This window comes from Triticum urartu, chromosome 3, assembly GCF_003073215.2.
Source record: "Triticum urartu cultivar G1812 chromosome 3, Tu2.1, whole genome shotgun sequence".
Classification (NCBI taxonomy): Eukaryota; Viridiplantae; Streptophyta; class Magnoliopsida; order Poales; family Poaceae; genus Triticum; species Triticum urartu.
The window spans coordinates 673,021,442-673,046,272 of NC_053024.1; the positions used below are offsets into that span (position 1 = coordinate 673,021,442).

The 24,831-nt window shown below is 41.2% G+C and overlaps 1 long non-coding RNA gene across 9 annotated transcripts; it reads left to right on the forward strand.

Annotated features, from left to right (window-relative positions):
- Positions 1–14,691: 14,691 nt before the first annotated feature.
- LOC125545845 lies at positions 14,692–17,497 on the forward strand. 9 transcript variants are annotated; one of them, XR_007300306.1, is made up of 5 exons: positions 14,692–14,765; positions 14,855–15,156; positions 15,263–16,432; positions 16,882–16,978; positions 17,089–17,497. It is a non-coding gene; the product is annotated as an uncharacterized LOC125545845 (long non-coding RNA). The 9 variants fall into 9 exon arrangements; XR_007300305.1 differs by having other exon boundaries at positions 15,263–15,898; positions 16,331–16,432; positions 16,882–17,497; XR_007300303.1 differs by having other exon boundaries at positions 15,263–16,978.
- Positions 17,498–24,831: the final 7,334 nt, after the last annotated feature.

Here is a 24,831-nt window from a genome sequence, read left to right on the forward strand (position 1 = left end):
TATGATATAACAGGATGGTATCTTGCTAGCCCTTTCTGAGACCGCAAAACATAAATGCAGAGCACCTTTAAAGATCAAGGACTGACTAGACATTGTAATTCATGGTAAAAGAGATCCAATCATAGTCACACCCAACATAGATTAATAGTGATGAATGCAAATGACAGATGTGCTCTCCAGCTAGTGCTTTTTAATAAGAGGGTGATGACTCAACATAAAAGTAAATGGACAGGCCCTTCGGAGAGGGAAGCAGGGATTTGTAGAGGTGCTAGTGCTCGGTTTTGCAATAAAGATAAATTGAATTTTGAGTGGTATACTTTCATTGTCAACATAACAACCGAGAGATGGCGATATCTTCCATGCTACACACATTATAGGTGGTTCCCAAACAGAATGGTAAAGTTTATACTTCCCCTCCACCAACAAACATCAATCCATGGCTTGCTCGAAACAACGAGTGCCTCCAACATACATCAGGTCCCAGGGGGAGTTGTGTTTGCAATTAATTTTGATTTAGTTTGCATAAAGCATGGGACTGGGCATCCCGGTGACCAGCTATTTTCTCGTGAGTGAGGAGCGGAGTCCACTCCTCTTGAGAATAACCCGCCTAACACGGAAGATAAGGACAGCCTTGGTTGATACATGAGCTATTCGAGCATACAAAACAGAATGTTTATTTGAAGGTTTAGAGTTTGGCACATACAAATTTACTTGGAACGGCAGGTAGATACCGCATATAGGAAGGTATAGTGGACTCATCTGGAATAACTTTGGGGTTTAAGGGATTGGATGCACAAGCAGTATTCCCGCTTAGTACAGGTGAAGGCTAGCAAAAGACTGGGAAGCGACCAACTAGAGAGCGACAACATCCATGTACATGCATTAAAATTAATAAACATTGGATGCAAGCATGAGTAGGATATAATCCACCATGAACATAAATATCGTGAAGGCTATGTTGATTTGTTTCAACTACATGCGTGAACATGTGTCAAGTCAAGTCACTTAAATCATTCAAAGGAGGATACCACCCATCATACCACATCATAATCATCTCAATAGCATGTTGGCACACAAGGTAAATCATTATAACTCATAGCTAATCAAGCATGGCACAAGAAACTATGATCTCTAATTGTCATTGCAAACATGTTTATTCATAATAAGCTGAATCAAGAACGAGGGACTCATCATATTTACAAAAACAAAAGAGGTCGAGTTCATACCAGCTTTTCTCATCTCAGTCAGCCCATCATATATCATCATAATTGCCTTTCACTTGCACGACCGAATGGTGTGAATAATAATAAGAGTGTACGTGCATTGGACTAAGCTGGAATCTGCGAGCATTCAATAAACAAGAGAAGACAAGGCAATATGGACTCTGGGTTAATTCAACAATAATGCATATAAGAGTCACTTCAACAATTTAATTATAGTCTTATCCTACTAACCCCCAAAGAAAAGAAAAGAAATAAAACTATTTACACAGGAAAGCTCCCAACAAGCAAAAGAAGAACGGGAAATATTTTTGGGTTTTCTTTTCAATTATTACTACTACAGCAGAAAAATAAACTACTACTATTTTTTTGTTTTTCTTAAGGTTTAACAAACATACAAGAAGAAAGCATAAAAGGAAAATAAGCTAGCATGGATGATACAATGAAAAAGTATGAGCACCGACATCTAGCAATGAGTGTGTGTGAACATAAATGTAATGTCGGTGAGAAATACGTACTCCCCCAAGTTTAGTCTTTTGGCCTAAGTTGGTCTATGGCCACGGCTGGCCTGGCGGATATCCATAATAATAGTTGTTGGGGTCGTACTGTGATGAGGAAGAAGAAGGCTCCGATTGCCACTGGCTGGCAATCATCTCCGGATCCCACTGATAGTTAGACTGTTGTGAAGGATCAAATTGTGGTTCCGGTTATGGCTTTTCGGCTGGTGCAGGGTTCCGGTAGGCGTGAATAGCCGTCAACGGAACAAGGTACGTGCCTACAGTCAAATCAAACAAAGAAGGAGCAGGCAAGGTAATAGTCTCGGGATGATGTTTATTAAAGAACAATTGATATTTAAGCTCCCATGCCCTATTCTTAACAATAAAATCATGTGCCACCATACTTTTATGATCTAGATAAACACGGGGTAGCACCTTTTCTTCCTTCTCAGCATGCCTAATAGGTATGTTAAAATGTGCGGCTAGGCGTGTAGCATAGATGCCTTCAAAGATGGGGCCCTTAGTACGGTTCATATTTAACCATCTAGCAATAATACCGCCCATACTAAAAGTGTTATCACTGTATAAACCTTGGAGGAGAATAATTATATCAGGGATGCTAAGGTTTCCACAGTTTCCGCGTCCAATTAAACAACGACTAGCAAATAATGCAAAGTAACGTAAAACAGGAAAATGTATGCTAGTGATTCGTGCATCGGAAACCTTCCTGGTTTCTCCTATAGTGATATTATTAATAAATCCCTCCACATCATCATGATGTGGTTCTTCTGTCTTGCCCTCAAAAGGGACTAGACAGATCCGACAGAAATCATAAAGTGACATCTCCTTATGCTCATCATATAAATGAAACTCCACCGTAGGTGGTGAGTTCCTAGAATGAAAATGAAAGTTTTGCACAAAGGTATTTGTGAGTAAGAGATACTGATCGCATTGGTCATGGAGGAAAGAGGTGAGGCCTGCATTGTGAGCCAATTCATGAAAATCTTCATAGATACCGGCTGCTCTCAAGAAATCCTCGGAGGGCCATTCACACGCCCGAACCTCCACGGTGCGAGGCAGATTATACTTAGGCTTGGGTGCCTTTTCCTTCGAGTTTTGGCTCGATGAGCCCCTCAAGAATCTCCTCATTATATTCTGAAAAATTCTGAAATTTTTAATAACTTCAAAATAAAAGTAAACCAAACTCAATAAAACTGATAGCAACTACTCCCACAAGTGCCTAGAGCCTATATCAAGCATCAAAACTACTTGGAACCATATAAATTTGACATGCAAGCTCAAGAACATGGTCACCTATGCAGCACAAATTTGCAAAGAATAAAGCACTAGAACAAAAACTAATTGAACCAATGGAGGAGTCACATACCAAGGAACAATCTCCCCAAGCAGTTTTGCGAGAGGTGCTTTGAGCAAGGAGATCGAAAATCGCAGCAAAAGTGGCTAGAACTCGTGCTTGAGTTGGTTTTTTGGGTTTGTGTGAGACAGAGGAAGAAGATGGGTGCTGGGATAAGTGGAGGAGGGCCACCATGGGCCCACGAGGCAGGGGCGCGCCCTAAGGGGGGGCGCCCACCACCCTCGTGGCCAGGTGGCAGCTCCTCCCGCGGTAATTTTTTCACAGTAATTCCTCAAATATTCCCGAAAAAATCATATTAAATTGGCATGGCATTCTGAGGACTTCTATTTTCGGGATATTTTTATATTGCACGGATAAATCAGGAAATAGACAGAAAAATACTATTTTTACTTTATTTCTACTAAATAACAGAAAATATAGAGAGGGTACAGAAGGTTGTGCTTCTAGTTTCATCCATCTCATACTCATCAAAAAGAATCCACTAACAAGGTTGATCAAGTCTTGTTAACAAACTCATTCCGATTAACATGAAACCGGAGAAATTTCGAATAACACTAAGTTACCTCAACGGGGATATGCACATCCCCTATAATAAGTATATCGCATTTCTTCTTGACAGTAGGAAGAGGAAATTCAAAACCTCCAATTATAATCGATGAAATTTTTCTGATAGAATTGATACTATGAACTTGAGGTTGTTTCCTCGGAAAGTGTACCGTATGCTCATTACCATTAACATGAAAAGTGACATTGCCTTTGTTGCAATCAATAATAGCCCCTGCAGTATTAAGAAAAGGTCTTCCAAAAATAATAGACATACTATCATCCTCGGGAATATCAAGAATAACAAAGTCCGTTAAAATAGTAACGTTTGCAACCACAACAGGCACATCCTCACAAATACCGACAGGTATAGCAGTTGATTTATCAGCCATTTGCAAAGATATTTCAGTAGGTGTCAGCTTATTCAAGTCAAGTCTATGATATAAAGAGAGAGGCATAACACTAACACCGGCTCCAAGATCACATAAAGCAGTTTTAATATAATTTCTTTTAATGGAGCAAGATATAGTAGGTACTCCGGGATCTCCAAGTTTCTTTGGTATTCCACCCTTGAAAGTATAATTAGCAAGCATGGTGGAAATTTCAGCTTCCGGTATCTTTCTTTTATTAGTAATGATATCCTTCATATATTTAGCATAAGGATTTGTTTTAAGCACATCAGTTAATCGCATACGCAAGAAGATAGGCCTAATCATTTCAGCAAAGCGCTCAAAATCCTCATCATCCTTTTTCTTGGATGGTTTGGGAGGAAAAGGCATGGGTTTCTGAACCCAAGGCTCTCTTTCTTTACCATGTTTCCTAGCAACAAAGTCTTTTTTATCATAACGTTGATTCTTTGATTGTGGGTTATCAAGATCAACAGCAGGTTCAATTTCTACATCATTGTTATTACTAGGTTGAGCATCATCATGAACATCATCATTAATATTTTCATTAGGTTCATGTTCATTACCAGATTGTGTTTCAGCATCAGACATAGATATATCATTTGGATTATCAGGTGGTTCAGCAATAGGTTCACTAGAAGTTTGCACAGTTCTATCATTTTTCTTTTTCTTCTTTTTAGAAGAACTAGGAACATCAATATTATTTCTCTGAGAATCTTGCTCGATTCTCTTAGGGTGGCCATCAGGATACAAAGGTTCCTGAGTCATTCTACCATTTCTAGTAGCCACTCTAGCAGCATAATCATTTTTCTTACTATTAATTTCATCAAGCACTTCTTTTTGAGCTTTAAGCACTTGTTCTACTTGAGTGGTAACCATAGAAGCATGTTTGCTAACAAGTTTAAGTTCATCTTTAATATCAGCCATATAATCACCCAAGCATCTAATCATATAAGCATTTTCTTTTAATTGTCTACCAAAATAAGCATTGAAGTCGTCTTGCTTATACATAAAGTTATCAAACTCATCCAAGCATTGACTAGCAATTTTAGTAGGAGGGACTTCAGCTTTATCATATCTATAGAGTGAATTTACCTTTACTACCTGTGTTGGTATATCGGGATCAGGAGGTTCTTCAATAAATAAAGAATTGAGATCATATGTTTCTTCAACAGGCGGTATATTAATACCATGTATTTCTTCAATAGGAGGTAAATTCTTAACATCTTCGGCTTTAATACCTTTCTCTTTCATAGATTTCTTTGCCTCTTGCATATCTTCGGGACTGAGAAATAGAACACCTCTCTTCTTCGGAGTTGGTTTAGGAATACGCTCAGTAATTGGAGCAGGAGCTGGCTCAGGAGTTGGCTCAGGAGGTGCCCAATTATTTTCATTTGTCAACATATTATTCAATAGAATTTCAGTTTCATTCGGTGTTCTTTCCCTGAAAAGAGAACCAACACAACTATCCAGGTAATCTCTGGAAGCATCGGTTAGTCCATTATAAAAGATATCAAGTATTTCAGGTTTCTTAAGAGGATGATTAGGTAAAGCATTAAGTAACTTGAGAAGCCTCCCCCAAGCTTGTGGGAGACTCTCTTCTTTAATTTGCACGAAGTTGTATATTTCCCTCAAAGCAGCTTGTTTCTTATGAGCAGGGAAATATTTAGCAGAGAAGTAATAAATCATATCCTGGGGAATACGCACACAACCAGAATCAAGAGAATTAAACCATATCTTAGCATCACCCTTTAATGAGAACAGAAATATTTTGAGTATATAGAAGTGACGCGATCTCTCATCATTAGTAAACAGGGCAGCTATATTATCTAACTTAGTAAGATGTGCCACAACAGTTTCAGATTCATAGCCATAAAATGGATCAGATTCAACCAAAGTAATTATATCAGGATCAACAGAGAATTCATAATCCTTATCAGGAACACAAATAGGTGAAGTAGCAAAAGCAGGGTCGGGTCTCATTTTATCTCTAAGTGATTCTTTGTTTCATTTAATTAATAACCTCTTAAGCTCATATCTATCTTTGCAAGCAAAAATAGCGGCAGAAGATTCCATAAGATAGCCCTTGGGAATAACAGGCATATTTTCATCATCACTATCATCATTGTATTCAGATTCAATAGTTTCTTTTTTCTCTAGCCCTAGCAATTTGGTCATCAAGAAATTCACTAAGGGGCACAGTAGTATCAGACATAGAAGCAGTTTCATCATAAGTATCATACATAGCAGAAGTGGCATCATCAATAACATGCGACATATCAGAACGAACAACAGAAGTAGATGTAGGTGTCACAAACTTACTCATAACAGAAGGTGAATCAAGTGCGGAGCTAGATGGCAGTTCCTTACCTCCCCTCGTAGTTGAGGGATAGATCTTGGTTTTTGGATCTCTCAAGTTCTTCATAATGATAAGTAGATATAAATCCCAAGTGACTCAAAGAATAGAGCTATGCTCCCCGGCAACGGCGCCAAAAATTAGTCTTGATAACCCACAAGTATAGGGGATCGCAACAGCTTTCGAGGGTAGAGTACTCAACCCAAATTTATTGATTCGACACAAGGGGAGCCAAAGAATATTCTCAAGTATTAGCAGCTGAGTTGTCAATTCAACCACACCTGGAAACTTAGTATCTGCAGCAAAGTGTTTAGTAGCAAAGTAATATGATAGTGGTGGTAACGGTAACAAAAGTAAAGACAACAAAAGTAATGTTTTTGGTATTTTATAGTGATTGTAACAGTAGCAGCGGGAAAGTAAATAAGCGTAAACCAGTATATGGAAAACTCATAGGCACCGGATCAGTGATGGATAATTATGCCGAATGCGGTTCATCATGTATCAGTCATAACATAGGGTGACACAAAACTAGCTCCAATTCATCAATGTAATGTAGGCATGTATTCCGTATATAGTCATACGTGCTTATGGAAAAGAACTTGCATGCCATCTTTTGTCCTACCCTCCCGTGGCAGCGGGGTCCTATTGGAAACTTAGGGATATTAAGGCCTCCTTTTAATAGAGAACCGGAACAAAGCATTAGCACATAGTGAATACATGAACTCCTCAAACCACGGTCATCACCGGGAGTGGTCCCGATTATTGTCACTTCGGGGTTGTCGGATCATAACACATAGTAGGTGACTATAGACTTGCAAGATAGGATCAAGAACTCACATATATTCATGAAAACATAATCGATTCAGATCTGAAATCATGGCACTCGGGCCCTAGTGACAAGCATTAAGCATAGCAAAGTCATAGCAACATCAATCTCAGAACATAGTGGATACTAGGGATCAAACCCTAACAAAACTAACTCGATTACATGATAAATCTCATCCAACCCATCACCGTCCAGCAAGCCTACGATGGAATTACTCACGCACGGCGGTGAGCATCATGAAATTGGTGATGGAGGATGGTTGATGATGACGATGGCGACGAATCCCCCTCTCCAGAGCCTCGAACGGACTCCAAATCAGCCCTCCCGAGAGGTTTTAGGGCTTGGCGGCGGCTCCATATCGTAAACGCGATGATTTCTTCGCTCCTCTTTTTTTCTCTCCGAAAGCAAATATATAGAGTTGGAGTTGGCGTCGGAGGGTTTCCAGGGGGTCCACGAGGTAGGGGGCGCGCCCTAGGGGGCGTCCCCCACCCTCGTGAGAACGGTGTGGGCCCCCTGGTCTTCATCTTTGGCGAGGATTTTTTATTGTTTTTTCTAAGATGTTCCGTGGAGTTTCAGGTCATTCCGAGAATATTTGTTTTCTGCACATAAAACAACACCATGGCAATTCTGCTGAAAACAGCGTCAGTCCGGGTTAGTTCCATTCAAATCATACAAGTTAGAGTCCAAAACAAGGGCAAAAGTGTTTGGAAAAGTAGATACGACGGAGACGTATCAATATTTGAAAGGGAAAGAGCCCAGCTTACAATTGAGGAGATGAGCTACTCTTAAGGCCTCGGTGTCGTCCACACCAGTAACTATGGCTTCACTTTTAGAAAAGTTAATCTTGAGGCCCGACAAGGCTTCGAAACAGAGAAGAATAAACTTGAGGTGAGCGAGACATGAATCATTTAGGTCTACCATGATAATAGTGTCATACGCATATTGGAGGTGGGTGACCCCTTCCGGAATGAGGTGTGAGATGACAGGAGAGATGTTACCATGTGAAGCCGCTCTGGAGAGAATACGAGATAGGGCATCCACGACAAAGTTGAACAGGATAGGAGAGGCAGGGTCACCTTGCCGTAGGCCCCTATCATTGGCAAAGTAATTACTGATCTGAACATTAACAGAGACCGCAGTATGACCCCCCGAGACCAACTGCATTACCCTATGGACATAGGCCCCGTCAAAACCTTTGGCCAAGAGCACCTTTCGCAGAAAAGGCCAACTGACCGAGTCATAAGCCTTCTCGAAATCCAACTTAAGAATCACAACTTCAGATTTACGAATCTTAAGTTCATGCACGATCTCATGAAGGCAAAGGATCCCATCGAGGATAAAACGGCCCTTGATGCAGGCAGAATAAAACGGACTAATAGTTCTGTGGGCTATAGGAGTAAGACGAGTAGCAAAGCCCTTTGCAGGAAATTTAGCAAAGTTATTAATGAGTGCGATAGGTCTAAACTGGGAAATCAGCTTGGCACCCTTCACTTTAGGGATAAGAGAGATGACATCGTAATTAAGGCGAGAGATATCCACGGTCCCTAGACAGAAACCTTGAATGATTTGACACACCAGCCGCCGAAGCTGAGGCCAGAACTTCTTAAAGAAAGGAATAGAATACCCATCAGGACCAGATGCCGCATTCGGATTAGCTGAATTAATGACCTCCCAAATCTCCTCGTCAGACAAAGGAACCATTAAAGCTTCATTCTCGACAGGAGAGATCATGTTACCATTGTCCCATAGGGAGGGGGAAATCGATAGACCACTCTCCTGCTTAGCCCCCAGAAGAGAGGAAAAGAAATCCACAACATGGGCAATAATGAGGGATTGGTCCGAGGTCCTAACACCGTTAATGATGAGGCTATCAATAGAGCATCTTCTCCTCCTACCATTGGCAATGGCGAAGAAACAGGCTGTAGGAGAGTCACCCTTAAGGGTCCAGTTAAGGGTACCACGCTGACGCCAATAAATCTCTGTCTGCCGATGCAACTGCATCAGAGTAGCTTCTAGGTTATATCTAACTGACCATTCAAGATTTGAGAGGCCAATCGAATCAGCAGTGAGGTCCAGGCCCGAGATTTGGGACTCTAAGGAGTTTTTCTCCCTGCGTATCTCTGCAGCTCTCTTACGTGACCAGCCCCTGAGGAATTTACGAAGCTCATAAGAGCATTTGTGCCCGTCATCCATGGGACCAAAGGAGCGAGGGGACGAGGAGAGAAGGTGAGAGATCTTGGTAGCAAGCATGTTTATAAATCCCTCCACTAGAAGCAAGAGGCATCGAATTGAAAGCGCGAAACAGTCAAGGATTGAGAGAGGTCAACATCCAAGATAAGGGGGGCATGATCCGAGCCCACCGCAGGTTTAGCTTTCAGAGACGCACGAGGGAATAAGGAGTCCCTGCTAGAACAAATGAAGACCCGATCCAGCACCGACCGGACCGGGTTGGGTTGAGGGTTAGACCAGGTGAAACAAGCCCCCACCAGAGGGAGTTCGCGAATGGCACAAGAGCTGATGAAATCATTAAACGCATTAGCCAGAGGCCAGGAGAAATTATGGTTATTCTTATCCGAAGGGAAACGCAAGAGATTAAAATCGCCTCCTATCACAATAGGAATCGTGCAATATCCAATTTTAGTAGATAGTTCATCAAGGAAAATGGAAGTAAGAGAGTGGTCTGCTGGGTCGTACACAACCATAAATTCCCACAAGGTATTCAGACGGCGATGATGCACCATAATGCTCGCCCAGAAGATTCCATGATCAAAAGTGACAAACTCAAACATACCCCGTTTGGAGCCAATGAGAATGCCCCCAGAATGACCCGAAGAAGGAAGAAAATGCCAATCAAATCTGTCCATGCGAGCAGAGCGTCGTGCGGCCGCTAAGGATCTTCCTCCCCTAGGTACGGTATCTCCCCCCCCCCCCCCTTCTTCCCTGATTCGACTTGTTTTGCCTTCTCTTTTGGATGATCACCTTTTGCATTTTTTATCGGATGTGGGGGTTTCTATCGATCTTGGGGGTGGGTCACCTCCGCTTATCCTTTCCACTATTAGGGCCAACGAGGTGGCCCAAGCGACCATTGCCAAGGCAAAAGAGGTCGCGACGTCTGCGGCCTGTGCCGCTCCTGGGCAAGCAAGTGCTGGGGGTGGGGATGTTGGTTGTGGCCAGTCACACCCCCTCCCAGCCAAAAGGGGGCCGTCTAAACGTGCTAAATCCTGCGTTGCCCCCTGCAGGTCGAGTCTCCGTATCAAGAACCTTTCTTTCAAATGAAAACCCTATTCTGGAATATTAGAGGTTTCGGTGCTAGGGGCGCCGAAACCAAATTAGGGATGTTGTACGGAGCGAAAATATTGACAAAGCTAATTCCTCTACATCTAATTGCTTCATTGACCGAGTTTGTTTATATCTAGAGTTCGTAGAATGATTAGTGAACATATAACCTTTTTCTTTTGAGAACATATTAACCTTTTTTTGTAGGCAGGGGAGGTTGAACAATGACTATATTGTGCACTTCATCACCTATGTAAAATGGTGATTCTTCATGGCAGTCCCTATTTTTGTGCATATTTAGCTTTTTTTAAAACATAAGGCTTTTTTTACGTAAAATGGTTATGCAGGTCTGAGCAAGCTCAAAGTAAGCTAGGGGAATGACCAATGATTATATTGTGCACTTCATCGCCTGTGTAAAATGGTTCTTCATGTGGTCCATTTTTTTTTCCTGCATATTTAGCTAAGTATTGGGCCAAATACTTAAACTTATGCCTTGCACCAAAACAAATGTACAATATTTTTCTCTAGAGGCAGTACAACTCTTGGTTATTAAGATGGTCAGACATCCGTTTCAGGTTCAGGTGTATACTTTGTATACTTGCACTTGGCTGACCATACTCGCAGCCTGTTATGCTTCAAGATTTGGTATGCGATCGTATATTATTGCTTCAGATGTTCAGAGTCGGCTGGAAATGCAATAACATAAATTTACTTTAACTACGTCATTCCTGACCATCTGATCTGCATCTCACGCATGCTAGGTAAGCTGTGATATTTTTGCAAAAAGACCTTGCCACTCTGTTCCACATTTGTAGAAAATTTATAGAAAGCCTCCTAGTCTCTCCAGACCAGCCCCATCCCTCCCCTGCCTCATCCAAACAAATAAGAGGAATATTTTTTAAGTGAAACCTAACATATTTTTAGTGATAGTTTGTGAACATGTATTAGTCTATTTTGGAGTCGTTGCAACACACCGGAGTTGTGCTAATATAGTTCTAAGAGATCACCAGCCAAGCCCATGCAGCAATAAAATGTAAAATAGCATAGATATCCCCATGGATACTATAAGAGATTAAGTTATGCCACCTTTTCAGTCATCACATCACACTAGCAAGTCCCACCAGACAACAATTTCACATAATATTGAGCAACACTTTATCTCCACCATGTCCATCAACAATGCCAGGACCTACAAAGATAACAAGTCAGGAGCCAATAACAATACTGAAGGAAAACCATCGATAAAAGAGAGAATCATAATGGGAAATCTAGGTAAACTCACAGATGCGTATATATAATCTGAGAAAAAAAACATGAGACATGAACAAAATTATCTACTATCTAGTGCAAATGGACTCCTCACATCAGGAAGATATTCAATAAAACATAAAATAGAATTTTATATATTAAACCAGTTTCAGCTTCCAAATGATGGCGTAACTAGATTTAAGCTTCGAAAAGTGCCAATGGAGTTGCAGATTCAGTTGGTTCAGTCTCAGCTTCCCTTTAGTTCTCTTTCATTTTTAACTGTATGAATCACAATGTCAAGAGAACCTCAGTCCAATACTGAATATTACCATAACACAATTCTACAGAATTCACGCTAGAAAAATATATTTTCTAGAAATCATCTTCAGCAAACTCAAATCCTTTTCAGACCAAGCGGAAAAAAGTAAGACATGCCGAAACTAAATACCTGACTAGGCTCTGTCTATTTTTTTTCCAGTTGTACAACTGAACTAACTAATCACAGCAGGGCTCCTTCCATACGTGAGAAAAACTATTGCATTGATCCCTAACTGTTATGTATCGAGTGCTAAAAAGATATATACTGCGGATAGGGACATGAGACTACATATGATGCATATATGACCTGCAGAAAAGAACAGTGGCCTTAAGTACTAGTATTTTATTTAAAAAGAATACATCAAGCAACAAAATGAAAATTTGATGTGATTTGAACTTCAATGATCAGCGTAACACTCAAGGATATGTTTAGGCATTTGAGCTACTAAAAAGTTAAATTTATTGTATAATACTGCAAAGTAAATTATATAAAGGCTTGCTATTACCTGCAGCATAGCAACATGCAAATGGATAGTGGTGATAGAAGAATCTCATATTGAAAACTTTCTTAAACTCCATTGACTGGAGATAGACCATGTAGACTCTAGAAGCTGTTCGTACAAGGACTGCATTACTCTCCTCGGCAACCCCTACTAAAGTGAGGGAGTCTCCGTTGCAAGTTGATCGAAGTTGCTCGAATTCAACAGCTCTGTTGAGCAACCATACAGCCAAACCATCAGAACCAGGCTCTCTCTTCCATAACTGGGCGTTGAATTGTGAGATATGGATGAAGCCAAGCCCACCATCTTCGGCGGGCATAATCCTTAAGTTGTGATGACCGGCTTCTACGTGTGGTGGCAGCTCTGTCACACCTAGGCTCTGACTATCTAGATCAAACTCAAGTATGGCATAGCGATGATGACTGGTAAGTAACCAGCAAAAGGAATTCCCAATCAAAGTACTGGGTTCTACCGTAGAGAGTAGAGACAAACGATTGCAGTTGCAGTGAGTTGATGTTGCTCCATGCGCCGGTGTCCGATGAGTAGAGGCATGCGAAAACTCTGGTACGAGTGCTCCATCTGTCAAGGGCTAGCAGGGCCACCTGGAAATAGCTCGAACGACATCCTTGGCCGAGGGCAGGGCGAAGCACCGCCCCGTTGAAGATGAACAACTGGTCGCAGTCCAGCTCTGGTGGGGAGACGAGGCGGCGCTGCTCGCGGGCGACGGGGTCCCACACAAATAGGCGGCACGGCGACCTTCGGCTGACGAAAAGGGCAAGTCCGTGGCGGCAGTCGACGATGCGGCCGTCCTCGAGAGGCATGGTGAAGCGAGCGCGGGGAATGCGATCTGGTCGATCCAGCATTGAAAAAAACGGACAGGAGCCACAGTTGTCGATGAAGAAGCCAAGGAGAGGAGGCTTGCCGTGGTGGTCGCGGAGGCGGCGTTGGAATTGGGGGTCGGCGACGAGGCTGCGCCAACGCTTGCAGACGAGAGAGGCCCGGGGGAGGGAGGAAGGCCGCGGGGGCAGGCGGAGGAGAATCTCCCGGAGCAGATCGTCGGCGTCTGGCAGAGAGGCAGGCGGCGGAGCCATCTCCCCTCCCGTGCTCATTGGAGGGCTTAGCAGTGCAGGTCGGTGATTTGGTCGGTAGGGAAGACGCCGCCGGCGAGTCGTGCTCGTGGTGGCGACTAGAGAGGGGATTTGGAGGTTTGGTCAACTAGTCAGCCGGTCGATTTATAACCAAAGAAAAAACCTGCTCCCGGTCATTATTGAACATATAAATCACACTACGCAACCCGGCATTCCAGCGCGTCCGCGGCATGCGAGCGATCCGGCTCGCACGTTCTGCCTCGCTGGCTGGTTTTTACAGCGCTGTCAAACATCCCACCATTTGTCTATCTGTACATTGTTCTTTCGTGCTTAGCTGGATGACGGATGGGCCTCCTTTCTTGCGGGCCCAACTTTGCAGGCAGCGTCCCGTCTCTGCGTCGCGTGTGTCTTACGTGAGAAAACGTTAACCGTGGTGGCCGTGGGCGACGTGGGCTGGGTCGGTGAAACCCTATCAACCAATCGTCGCTCTCCTCGCCCCACGTCCCTGCTTCCCCTCTTTCCACTCCCCACGCTTCCCTGTGCAGCCGCCGCCTTCCCCCCGCTCTCCTCATCTCATCAGAGCCACCCGGCCGGACTCCTTCTTGGCCCCAAGAAGCCCCCGTTCTGCCCCGCGTCGGAGTTCAGCGGTAGGGGAGGAGCGGATCGATGGCGACGAGGATGGGAGATCGATGGAGCGAGCAGCCATTGCAGAGGATAGATCGAGGAGGGAGCGAGCCAGGGGTGCCGCCGGTCGGTCGCCGCCTCACCACTGGCTACCCTTCTCTTTCCCCTCTACATCGCCTTCTTCCTCCATGCTCTCCAAATCCTGCCTGAGGTCGTCGCGCTTCACCTGGTTCTAGATCGGCAGCAGCTAGACGAGGTCGTTCGTGGGGTGAAAGAGCAGGGAGGCAGGCAAGCGACGAGGGCAAGAAGAAGCCAGCCCGTCGCGCTTGGCTCGAGCTGCAGGGAAGAGGGAGGAGTCCCGAGAGAGGGTGAAGGAGCGGGCTGGACCTTGTGAGGCGGTGCCGCCGGCCAGGGGGGGGACGTTGTTAGTGCGCTCGGCGCCGTCCTTCTCACCCCGAGTTTGCCTCCCTCTCCCCTTCCGGCGCAGGTCCTTTTTCACGAAACTGACCCAGCTTTCCTGTTTTTGCTACATGTGCGATTTGATTCTTCACTTTCCTTTTCTTCTCTTTCTTTCAGATCACCGGGGCTGCTCTCATTTGTTTGATTTGGTATTGTTCCTTCCATTCTGCTACTCATTGTTATCATACCAAGGTGAGGTGTTCTTCAGTTACGATGCTCCTGGCCTGTTTGATGAAATTTCTATGAGCTGGTATGCTGTTTGTTCTCTCTTTTCCTTCTTGTTGCAGGCGGGTTTACCTTCTCTGTTGGTTCTTGGGTCCTCCATGTCGTGAGCCATCAAGGTTGGACAGCCTCTCTTCTGAGCTTTTGTCTACTCAAAGTGATGTGAGCTGATTCGTTGGTTTGCGCAACCTCGCTGTGTACGTGATCTTTGTTTACATATAAACACCGGATGTGTGATCTTTGCCTGCATATCAAACGAGGATGTGCTCTTATTTACATCTTGGTGTGTTACCATGACTCTAGGTGGTCAGCCCGGTTCGCAGCTAGGCCATGCTTCCCTCCGGATTCTGGCATGGTGTTCGGGTGCCTTTCTTGGTTCAGTTCCGAGTCAGAAGCAATGACATCATTTTTTCCTAAATCTTGCATATACGTTTGATTGCAGCGGCTGATTCCTGTGTCATGCCTGGACTTGCTAGATCGGTTAGAGTTTGTTTATTATGCCTTCGGCATCCCCTGGATTTTTACTTGGGTGTCATGTGGTGGTTATTTGATATGTGGTCTAGGAAGAGCCCACTTATTCTACATTGGGCGTCTTTTGCTGCATTTCTACTTGTATGTGCTTTCATGTGTTTTGGGATGACCCGATGCATTTTAGTTCATCTATATGTACATCTTCCTGAAGTCTTTCTGTTCCCTCTGTTTTTTCTTAGGTTGTATGTAGATGAGCACATAGGACCATGACTGGATGGTTTCATGTAACCATACATCCCTATAACACGGTTCAATGAATGGTCTGTTGCTACTTTTCCCCAAGTTATGATTTTGGGAGTGATTTAGGATTGGCTGGCACTTCTTCGGACTTCAGTTATGAGGAAATGGGTCGACACAATTTACAAGATGGTGCTCAGTGAGCTGGGCTCTGGTTCCACCAATATGAATGTCTAGCCTCAAACTTGCCTTACTTTTTTGGAATTACTCTTTTTATCTGTTGGATCATTCTTTTGTTAGTAAGAAATGTCTGCATTTTAGTGTAACCTAAACCTGCTCATTCTAGTCATTGGTTGATATCAGTAGTGGAATGTTGTCTTTTCTTCTCTCATTATTATTTCAGGTCGTTAGATTCACGCATTACAGATTACTGTATTTAGTGGTGTCATGATTATTGCATGCATTCTATTTACTGAAAAGTGAAAACACCCACCACTACAATATCTTCATAAGAATCTTTTTTCTACAGTTAGCACAAAAAGATGCTTTTGGCCTACTACATGAACTCGTTCTTGCCGACTTCATCCTCTGTTTATTTTCTCATGTTTGATAAAATATCTGTGAGCTCAACCATTCTGTGATTCATGTTTCCTTGCCGTGTAGGTTCTTTGTTGGTTCGTGGGACGTCTGTGTCGTTAACCAACAAGGTTGGATCTGTTCTGATTCGCTTGGTTGATTAGTGCTTGATGAGCAGCCTATGAACCCGTGCGTTTGTGCGACCAGCTTCCCTGTCTATTTGTTTTTTTGGTTCATCTACCATACTTGTTGTACTATGTATGGGATTTTTCTTCAGATCTCGTCAGGAAAACAACTTTCTTTATGATTGTCCTGCTGGTTTAGTCCTATGCATACACCGTCTTCTTCCTGGTTGATTAGGTGCTTGTAGGCCATTGGTTTGTGCCCGTGCTTGTATAGTATGGCCTGTTTTCTTAGCTTTTGCTAATTCCCAGTAAACTACAAGACTCTCTCGAGTTAGTGCATTAAAAGAAATATATGCAGCAAGTGATAGTTAAATAAATATGTAGGTTAAAAAATACAGTCAGACCTATACACCACTTGCTTATTGTTTTTAAACATGCTTGCTTTTTCTTTTATCTTTCATAAATCTCTGATTCCTTTTCAGTTTTCTGATTTCCTTTTGTTCTACATTTCAGTTCATCTATATGTACTTCTTCCTAAAGTCTTTATGTTTGTGCTGCAAATCTTGTCGCTCTTGCACTGTCTTGTTGGCTCAAGCTTCTCAGTGCAAAGGTTTGTGATTCCTCTTCCGGTTCTATTTTCTTTTGCTCCTGTGATGTATAATGATTGACTGCGCTTAAGTTTGTCTGTTTCATTTATGTGTTTGGGGTGTCTATGTACAGTTTATCTGTTCTATCTGGTGCATCGTGTGCTAAACTTCTAGCTGGATGTGCTTTGATTGGTTAGCATGTGTGGTCTAGCCTGAGCCAATGCATTTGAAGTCTGTCAATTTCTGAATTTGTTCTGTTCCTTGCTTGCATGTGCTACGATTGGTTATATGCAAGGAAGAATGGAATTAAGAGGGAGATGAAGAGTGAGAGGCAAAACGCCAGGGAAAAAGATAGCTAGACAGCAAATGATGTAGCATATAGGTTGCTAAAATAGATTGCTACTCTCCTGTTTAATTAAATGTCCATGGGTTGATTTCAGTTCTGTGCTTGGGGTCAGCATATTCATTAAGGCTGATCTATTCTAACTCGGCCATTTTTTGCCTACACTGAGCAAATGCATAAGAGTTGTTCTATTTCTGAATTTATGTTTCTGCTTGGATGTGTATTTTCCATGCCGGAGTTGTTCTTGCTTTGTTATTTTCTTTTGTATTGAAAGTCATGTTGATGTGGCACTCTTTGCTGTTTCGAATGACAAGATTTGTGCTTTATATATTATAAGTCGCTGAATTAAGATTTTTCTTATGCTTCCTTTCTCGAAAATAAAAATGGCTACCTATATATTGTTCCCTTGCCTTTATTTTTTACTGAAAAAGATATACATTTCCATGTTTTACCTTTCATAATGAGAGCAAGTAGCAAGGCTAGATGCAGTCTTATGTTCGAGAGTTTCGTACATTGTATGATCTCCTGCTAAAAATGTTGTTTCCATCTCTTGCTTAATCATTTAATGTTTATTTGCATACGGGTCCAGAGAGTTGCATTTTCGTGCCTTCCAAATCCACGTGCTTAGCTGAAAAGTGCAATGCATGATGATTGCTGGTGATCTTTTTATTGGTAGACAACCCTTACTTTCGATATGGTAATTCTCAAAAGGCCCGCTTTACTGGTTGCTTAGTTTGGCAACAGAGTTATCGGGATAAATGCAAACCTTGGTTTTTTTAAGCTCCATATACATTTGTGTATTTTGTATTTTGTGATTATGTTGCATATATATTTGTTTATTCCTTCTTTTCAGGAATGTAGGGAGCATTTATTATGGTCTTCTCACATTTCAATTGATTAAGTAGTAGACTCATAAATCCTCCTTTTATTCTTTCAGAAGTCGTTTCCCATGTTTATTACTTAGCAATTAAGCTACTTTTATTCACTCTAAAATATTATACCCCATATGTGCATGTTAAGTTCGCTAGCTAGGTAACTCTGGGAAAACTTTTATCCATTTCCTTATAGGGCCATGAGTTATGCTATAATATAATTTAGACGCTTTTGCAATATTGTAGTCGCTTCTCTTACAGGAAGTAAGTATAATTTATGTGTAGTGAGTAGAAAAATTCCCTTCCCTAAACTGAATTGTCACAGTATGGATCATCTTAACCTTGTTCGGAGAGTTGAAGAGTTGCATATGTAACCATGTCTATTATTCTTAGATAAGGTCTTGCATTTTCAGCATTGGCGCAAGAAAACAATTCATAATCTTTTCGGCCTTGTGTATAGTTGCAACTATTTTCGTGTTATCAGGATTGTACTAATTAAGCAATAATGGTAGTAACAGAAAAACAATTTTTGCAAATGGGGTTATTATTAGGATTATTCCCATGGACTTTCTGGTGATATTTAGATGAATATTTCCACATAATAGAATTATCCTTTTAGATCAAGGGATGCCTATGGATGGTAGGTCAATAGCATGTGGCATGTAGAGGGCCTCCTTTTCCTTCATGAAGCTGAGAGATAACTTATGCTTTCTTTTTTAGTTTCTCCTCTATAAGTATATTTGACCACTATAAATTTTGTTATAATACACATGAGAAGAATCTTGAGAAAGTTTATAAGATTTACATGACTTGATTGGCATTCATAAAAGGTTTTGCATTTAGCTGCTATAGAGGTGGAATACTTGCGAACTAGAAAATTTTGTATCTTAATTTTGGTCGGATTATTAGCAAGTTGAGTGCAACTGGTTCACAGATAAAGAACTTGTCTATCATTTTATTGTCTTACCTATAGATGGAGTTGTTCTTCCTAACCATTAGAAGCTAGCTTTTCCTATCGGCTGGTGTTTTAAATGAATGGATGAAGTGCATGTTTCAGTTTTGATGGCTGTTTGGGTTGAATTTAACTTTTTGAAGTAGCGGTGTTGCCAGCCAACCTTTTATTTCTATGTGTTTCATTGAAGCGGCCAACTTGCTGAAAGAGCTCTATCCTTTAGATAAGGATGCCTAGATGGTAGGTAATAGCATGTGGCATGTAGAGGGCCTCCTTTTTCCATCATGAAGCTGAAGATAACTTATGCTTTCTTTTTAGTTTCTCCTCTATAGTATATTTGACCACTATTAATTTTGTTATAATACACATGAGAAGAATCTTGAAAAGTATAAGATACATGACTTGATTGGCATTCATAAAAGGTTTTGCATTTAGCTGCTATAGAGTGGAATACTCGAACTAGAAAATTTTGTATCTTCAATTTGGTCATTATTAAAGTTATGCAACGTTCACAAAAAGAACTGTCTATCATCTTATTGTCTATACCTAAATAGTGTTTCTTCCAACAAATTAGAACACTTTCCTATGGCTGGTGTTTAAATGCAAGATAGTCATGTTCAGTTTTGGGATGGCTTTGTTGAATTAACTCTTGAAATAGGTGTGCCACAACTTTATTCTATGTGTTTCATTGAACGGCCAACTGCGAAGAGCTCTTAAAAATTATCCCATGTGACATGGTGATTTGTGAGGGAAGGTTGGATCCTTGTGGCCGACCACCTATTTTGCATTGTTACTGAATAACTATCAAACATGACCAGTCCCACATAAAGGTATGCTAACATGAAGTGAAATTTTGGTTTTCAAATGCTATGTACTCTGAATACATTGATCAAGTGGTTATCAATTTCTGCTCATTCTCTCCTTGTTAAGTAATGTAATTAATTTCTCACAAGAGTATTCAATGTGCACAGATCACACAACCGCTATCTACATGCTCCTAACATTGTAAATGATCGTATAGCTCTAAAACATTATATCTATTATCGATCAGCAACCGTCTATCTACATGCCTTGCTCATAACATTGTAAATGATCGTTAGTAAGCTTCTTAGAAAACATGTATATCTATTATCGATCCGTACTTATTTTCACATGTTTCTTTCTATGTCTATATATTTTGACACAAACTCTTCCAATAGTTGGCTTGCTCTCGGCCTTTGCGCCATGGGCGCAACGGGTCATCTAGTATCTTAAATCATCACTAGCACATACACCCGTATGTTGCAACGGGAGAGAATTCAGAACATTCATCAGCGCGACACACCAGCCTCTGGACGATACCATCCAGCGATGGTAGTGGATCAAATGAGGTGGTCTCCTGCCCGATGGCGCCCAAGACAGAAGCGCATCGGTGCGGGAGTCGGCTAGTTGACGTGGTAGTTGGTGAAGATGTGATGCTATGTCGTGAGCATGTACACACCTTGTACATGTCCACACCTACCTATCTAATGCTACCATCTTGGACACGGCTCATAGATGATTTCATATGTCTAGGTTATCAATTGAGAACTTTCATCAAAAAATGAAAATTGTCACAATAATTAGCGCATCTGTGTGTATTTTGACATCTAGTGGGAGGTACACGCTAGCATCAATATTGACGGCAGGCCGAGATGTTGCGATTGTCTCCACTGAAGCTTGAGCCAAAGGCCTACATTAGAAGATGTCTTCGGACGCAATACTAATTAGCAATCAATCCGATATGGGTGGTGTCTGATTATATCACACGCATATGAGATGTCCGCGACGCTGCGATTCATGGAGGCAAGGAGAAATTGGATATGGATGATGGGGTTTCGACATGTGCTCCATGAACTCTTAGGCGTAGAGTTGGTTTCATCATTTTTTTCATGTTTATTTTTTCAACACTTGTCTACTTTTTTGCACGCATAATTTATATTTTTTATTCCATATGTTTAACATTTTTTAAATACATAGTTAACATTATTTTAATATAGGTTTTACAGTCTATGTTTTTACTTACACATTATACATTTGTTTGTATATATAAGGAATATTTCTTTATGCATGTTTAATATTTTTTTAATAAATAATTATATTTTTTTGAAATAAATGTTTGATGTCTACTTTTTACAACACATGTCTACATTTTGTAATACACATTGTACATACTTTTATACATGTTTAACATTTTCATAATATATGATTAACATCATTTCATATATGCGCTTTAATGTCTAGTTTTTTCTACATATTGTACATCTTTTGCGTACATATGAAATATTGATTATACATGTTATTTTTCTAAAAAAATACATGGTTAAAATGTCATGAAATATATATTTTGATGTCCCCCTTTTTCCATACATATTGTACAATTTTCATATACATCCGAAACATTTTTATGTATGTTTAACAATATTTAAATACATGATTAACATTTTCTTCAAATACATGTTTTGATCACTATTTTTTCATACACACTGTACATTTTCTTGTACATCAAAAATATTTTTTATACATGTTTAACATTTTTTTCAATACACGATTTAATTTTTTTAAAGTTCGATGAATACTTTACAAACCTAAATAGGAAAAAGGAAGATGAGAAAAAACATAAGATAAAAAAATAGAAATAGAAATTACAAACAAAAGAATAAAAATATGTGAGACACCATCCTTTCGAATGGGCCGGCCCATGAAGCTGCTGGCTGCAGCGAGGCAAGCTACCGCCGGCCTCAATAATAGGGAAACTTCTGCTTCCTCAGCAAAGACATTAGCTTGGCCTGATGGTTGTGCAGGTTTGGTTGTCTCTAGCAGATCGCGGTTTCAAGTCTGTCTTTGCATGAATTTTTTTGACTTTTTTTAAGACAGACAGTCTTTTTCTAAGACAGACGATATACAAAATTTGTAAGATGACACATATGAAACAGTTATTAGACGAAAAAAAGTGAAGAAACACTCCTCCCTTTAATATTAGGTAAAGATAAAGATAGGTGTTTATATTTATTTTTTAACAATAACAAAATTTTATTAATTGCAAATAACGGTTACATCCTCCATAAAGAGAGGCACAATCTGATCCAGGGGCTCCTCAAACCAGTCCCCTTGTCGATGAAAATTTTGCCGACCTAGCAATTTCATGGGCGACCTTATCCGCTTCCCTATTACAATGTTCAAAACTATTAAGAGAAAAAACACAAGTCAAAAAGTAGCAGTCGTCGAAAACTGCCGCCACTGCTTTCACAGGGCGTCCTCCATTCTTCATTGTATCAATGACTTCCATAGTACCCGATTAATAACAAGTCGATTGCAACCAGTTTTTTATGCAAGAGATAAGCCAAATTTTAGAGCCAACGCTTCAGTTGTCAGAACGTCAGCACACCAATTAATCTTCCAATTTCCACCAGCGATGAGTTTTCCTTTGTCATCTCTAAGTACAACACACGTTGTTACCCTAAGCAGATCATGATCGAGAGAAGTGTTTACATTTAACTTACAAAACCCATAGGAGGTCTGCTCCACCCTAATTTTTACTGATAACATTAGGGGACTGAGCGTTGACAAAATTTGTTGTTATAGCACAAACCCCCATAGACGTCTGGATTGTATCTTAGGACTTTCCTTCATGAACCAACTTACGTCTATCCCACCACAAATACCAAGTGGTTATGGCAATCAATTCACGAACATTCTGGATACCCAAACTAGGCAAATCTTGATCTGGCATAATGAGTAAGAATTCGAGGTATCTCGCATAATGAGTAAGAATTCGAGGACTACCTCGCGCGCATGATCAACGACAGAAGCTTTGTTAATCACCTCATGCAAACCTAACTTGTTCCAAACCTCCTTTGTTTTCTGACAAAAAAATACATGCTCTTTATCTTCTGGGCCATTTGAACACGATGGGCAAGTGGACGAAACTTTCATGTGTCTATTAGCAAAAGTAACACAACACTGGAGTGTTCCATGTAACATTCGCCAAATAAAAAAAAATTAGCTTCGCTGAACAAGATGATTTTTAAATCTCACCCCAAATACGATTGACATCGATTCGCCCCATACCATTATTAGTGATTTTTGAATATGTTGAATACAAATATTAGCGATTTTTAATATGTTTTTAAGGGAATGCCACATGGTTTACTTTATTGATCAAATAAAAACACTTACATCGTTCACAAAAGACACATTAATAAAAGACAGAGGATCATCTACTCAACTACAAGATAAATGATTCTCTTAGATTTTTTTAGGGGTAAAAGCCAAGTTTATTCATCAAAGTCCACAAATTGTGAGATACGTCTTAGGTCGTGGGGTTGGCCAAACCAGACGTGGTGTCTCGGACCCTCGAAAGAACGAACTTGGCTAGACTATGTGCTTCCACATTGGCCACACGACTCTCAAAAGTAAAATTACATTGAAATTGAGCTACCTCGAGATTAATCTCACTAACTATAGCAGCATAACTACCTCTACTTCCCCTGCCAATCTCTGAAACCACTTGCTTCGGGTCACATGCAATAGCACAGTTCTTGATGTTTAGATCTTCAGCCAGTGCAAGTCCTTCTCTACGTGCTATAGCTTCAAGGGCCGATGGATCCTCTAACCCATCAATGACAAGAGCCGAAGTGCCCAGGTACCGTCCATTACTATTTTGGCACACCGCTGCAGCCGATCCCCCTCTTCCCTAGCGAACGCCTGCGCCTACGTGAATTGTTGCGGAACCCGCCGGTGGAGCCTTCGGTCATTGTTGCTGGATATTCGGTGTTGTTCTCTATATGCCAGGTGAGGGTGTTACCTTAAAGACATCATGCTCTTCCTATGAATCCCGTGATGAAGGATGATGTCGCCTGGGAAGACTGAAAAATCCCCTCATGGATGGCCCTGCACCGAGCTGACCAAATTGCCCAAAGAGTTACTATAAGAAGTACAAATTTCTCATGCGATAATGATTCCAGCACAATAAAAAGGCATAGTTTGGCACTTGGTTCAGCTGTAGAAACCAAGGCCCGAGTCATTTCCTCGTCAACTATAGCCCAGATGCATCTCGCCGTTGTGCAATTGATCAAGAAGTGTCTCCAGGAATCCAGTGAGCCACACAATCCACAAGAAGAAGAATTAGACATGTGCCTATGAGCTCTCACATCGTCTGTAGGTAACGAATGTTTAGAGAGCCTTCATAAAAACATTTGTACTTACTTGATTTCACTAAGAAAACTCTATGCGTATCGAAGTGCCAGCTCCAGAAATCTTCGATTGATCTCGTAAATAATTGTTCTCATAGCTATGCTTGGCAATTTCATGTGTGACTCGATTGGCCTCCTGAGGATAATTTTTTAATATGTTGCACATCACGCTTATTAGTATTTTTTGAGACAACGTCACATTTACTAGTAATCTTTTAAAAAAAGTTGACTTTTTCAAGCAGAAAAAGTGTCAAGGTGGCAGAGGCACGCGTCAAGTGGTGAACGTCCTGGCCAGATGATTAGAGGTTGTGTGTTGCTGATCAAACTCGGATCTGACGGCTGCCCGTGTGGCGGAACTTAACGCCTGATTGGCCAGCTGATTGTAATTGTTTCCCCTTTTTTTAATGATCTGCTTTTTTTAGAAGAATTTTTTTTTTGAGAATTTTAATGCTCTGCTGGGAGCTAACCACCCCCTCCCGCTTATGGGCCGCGGCCT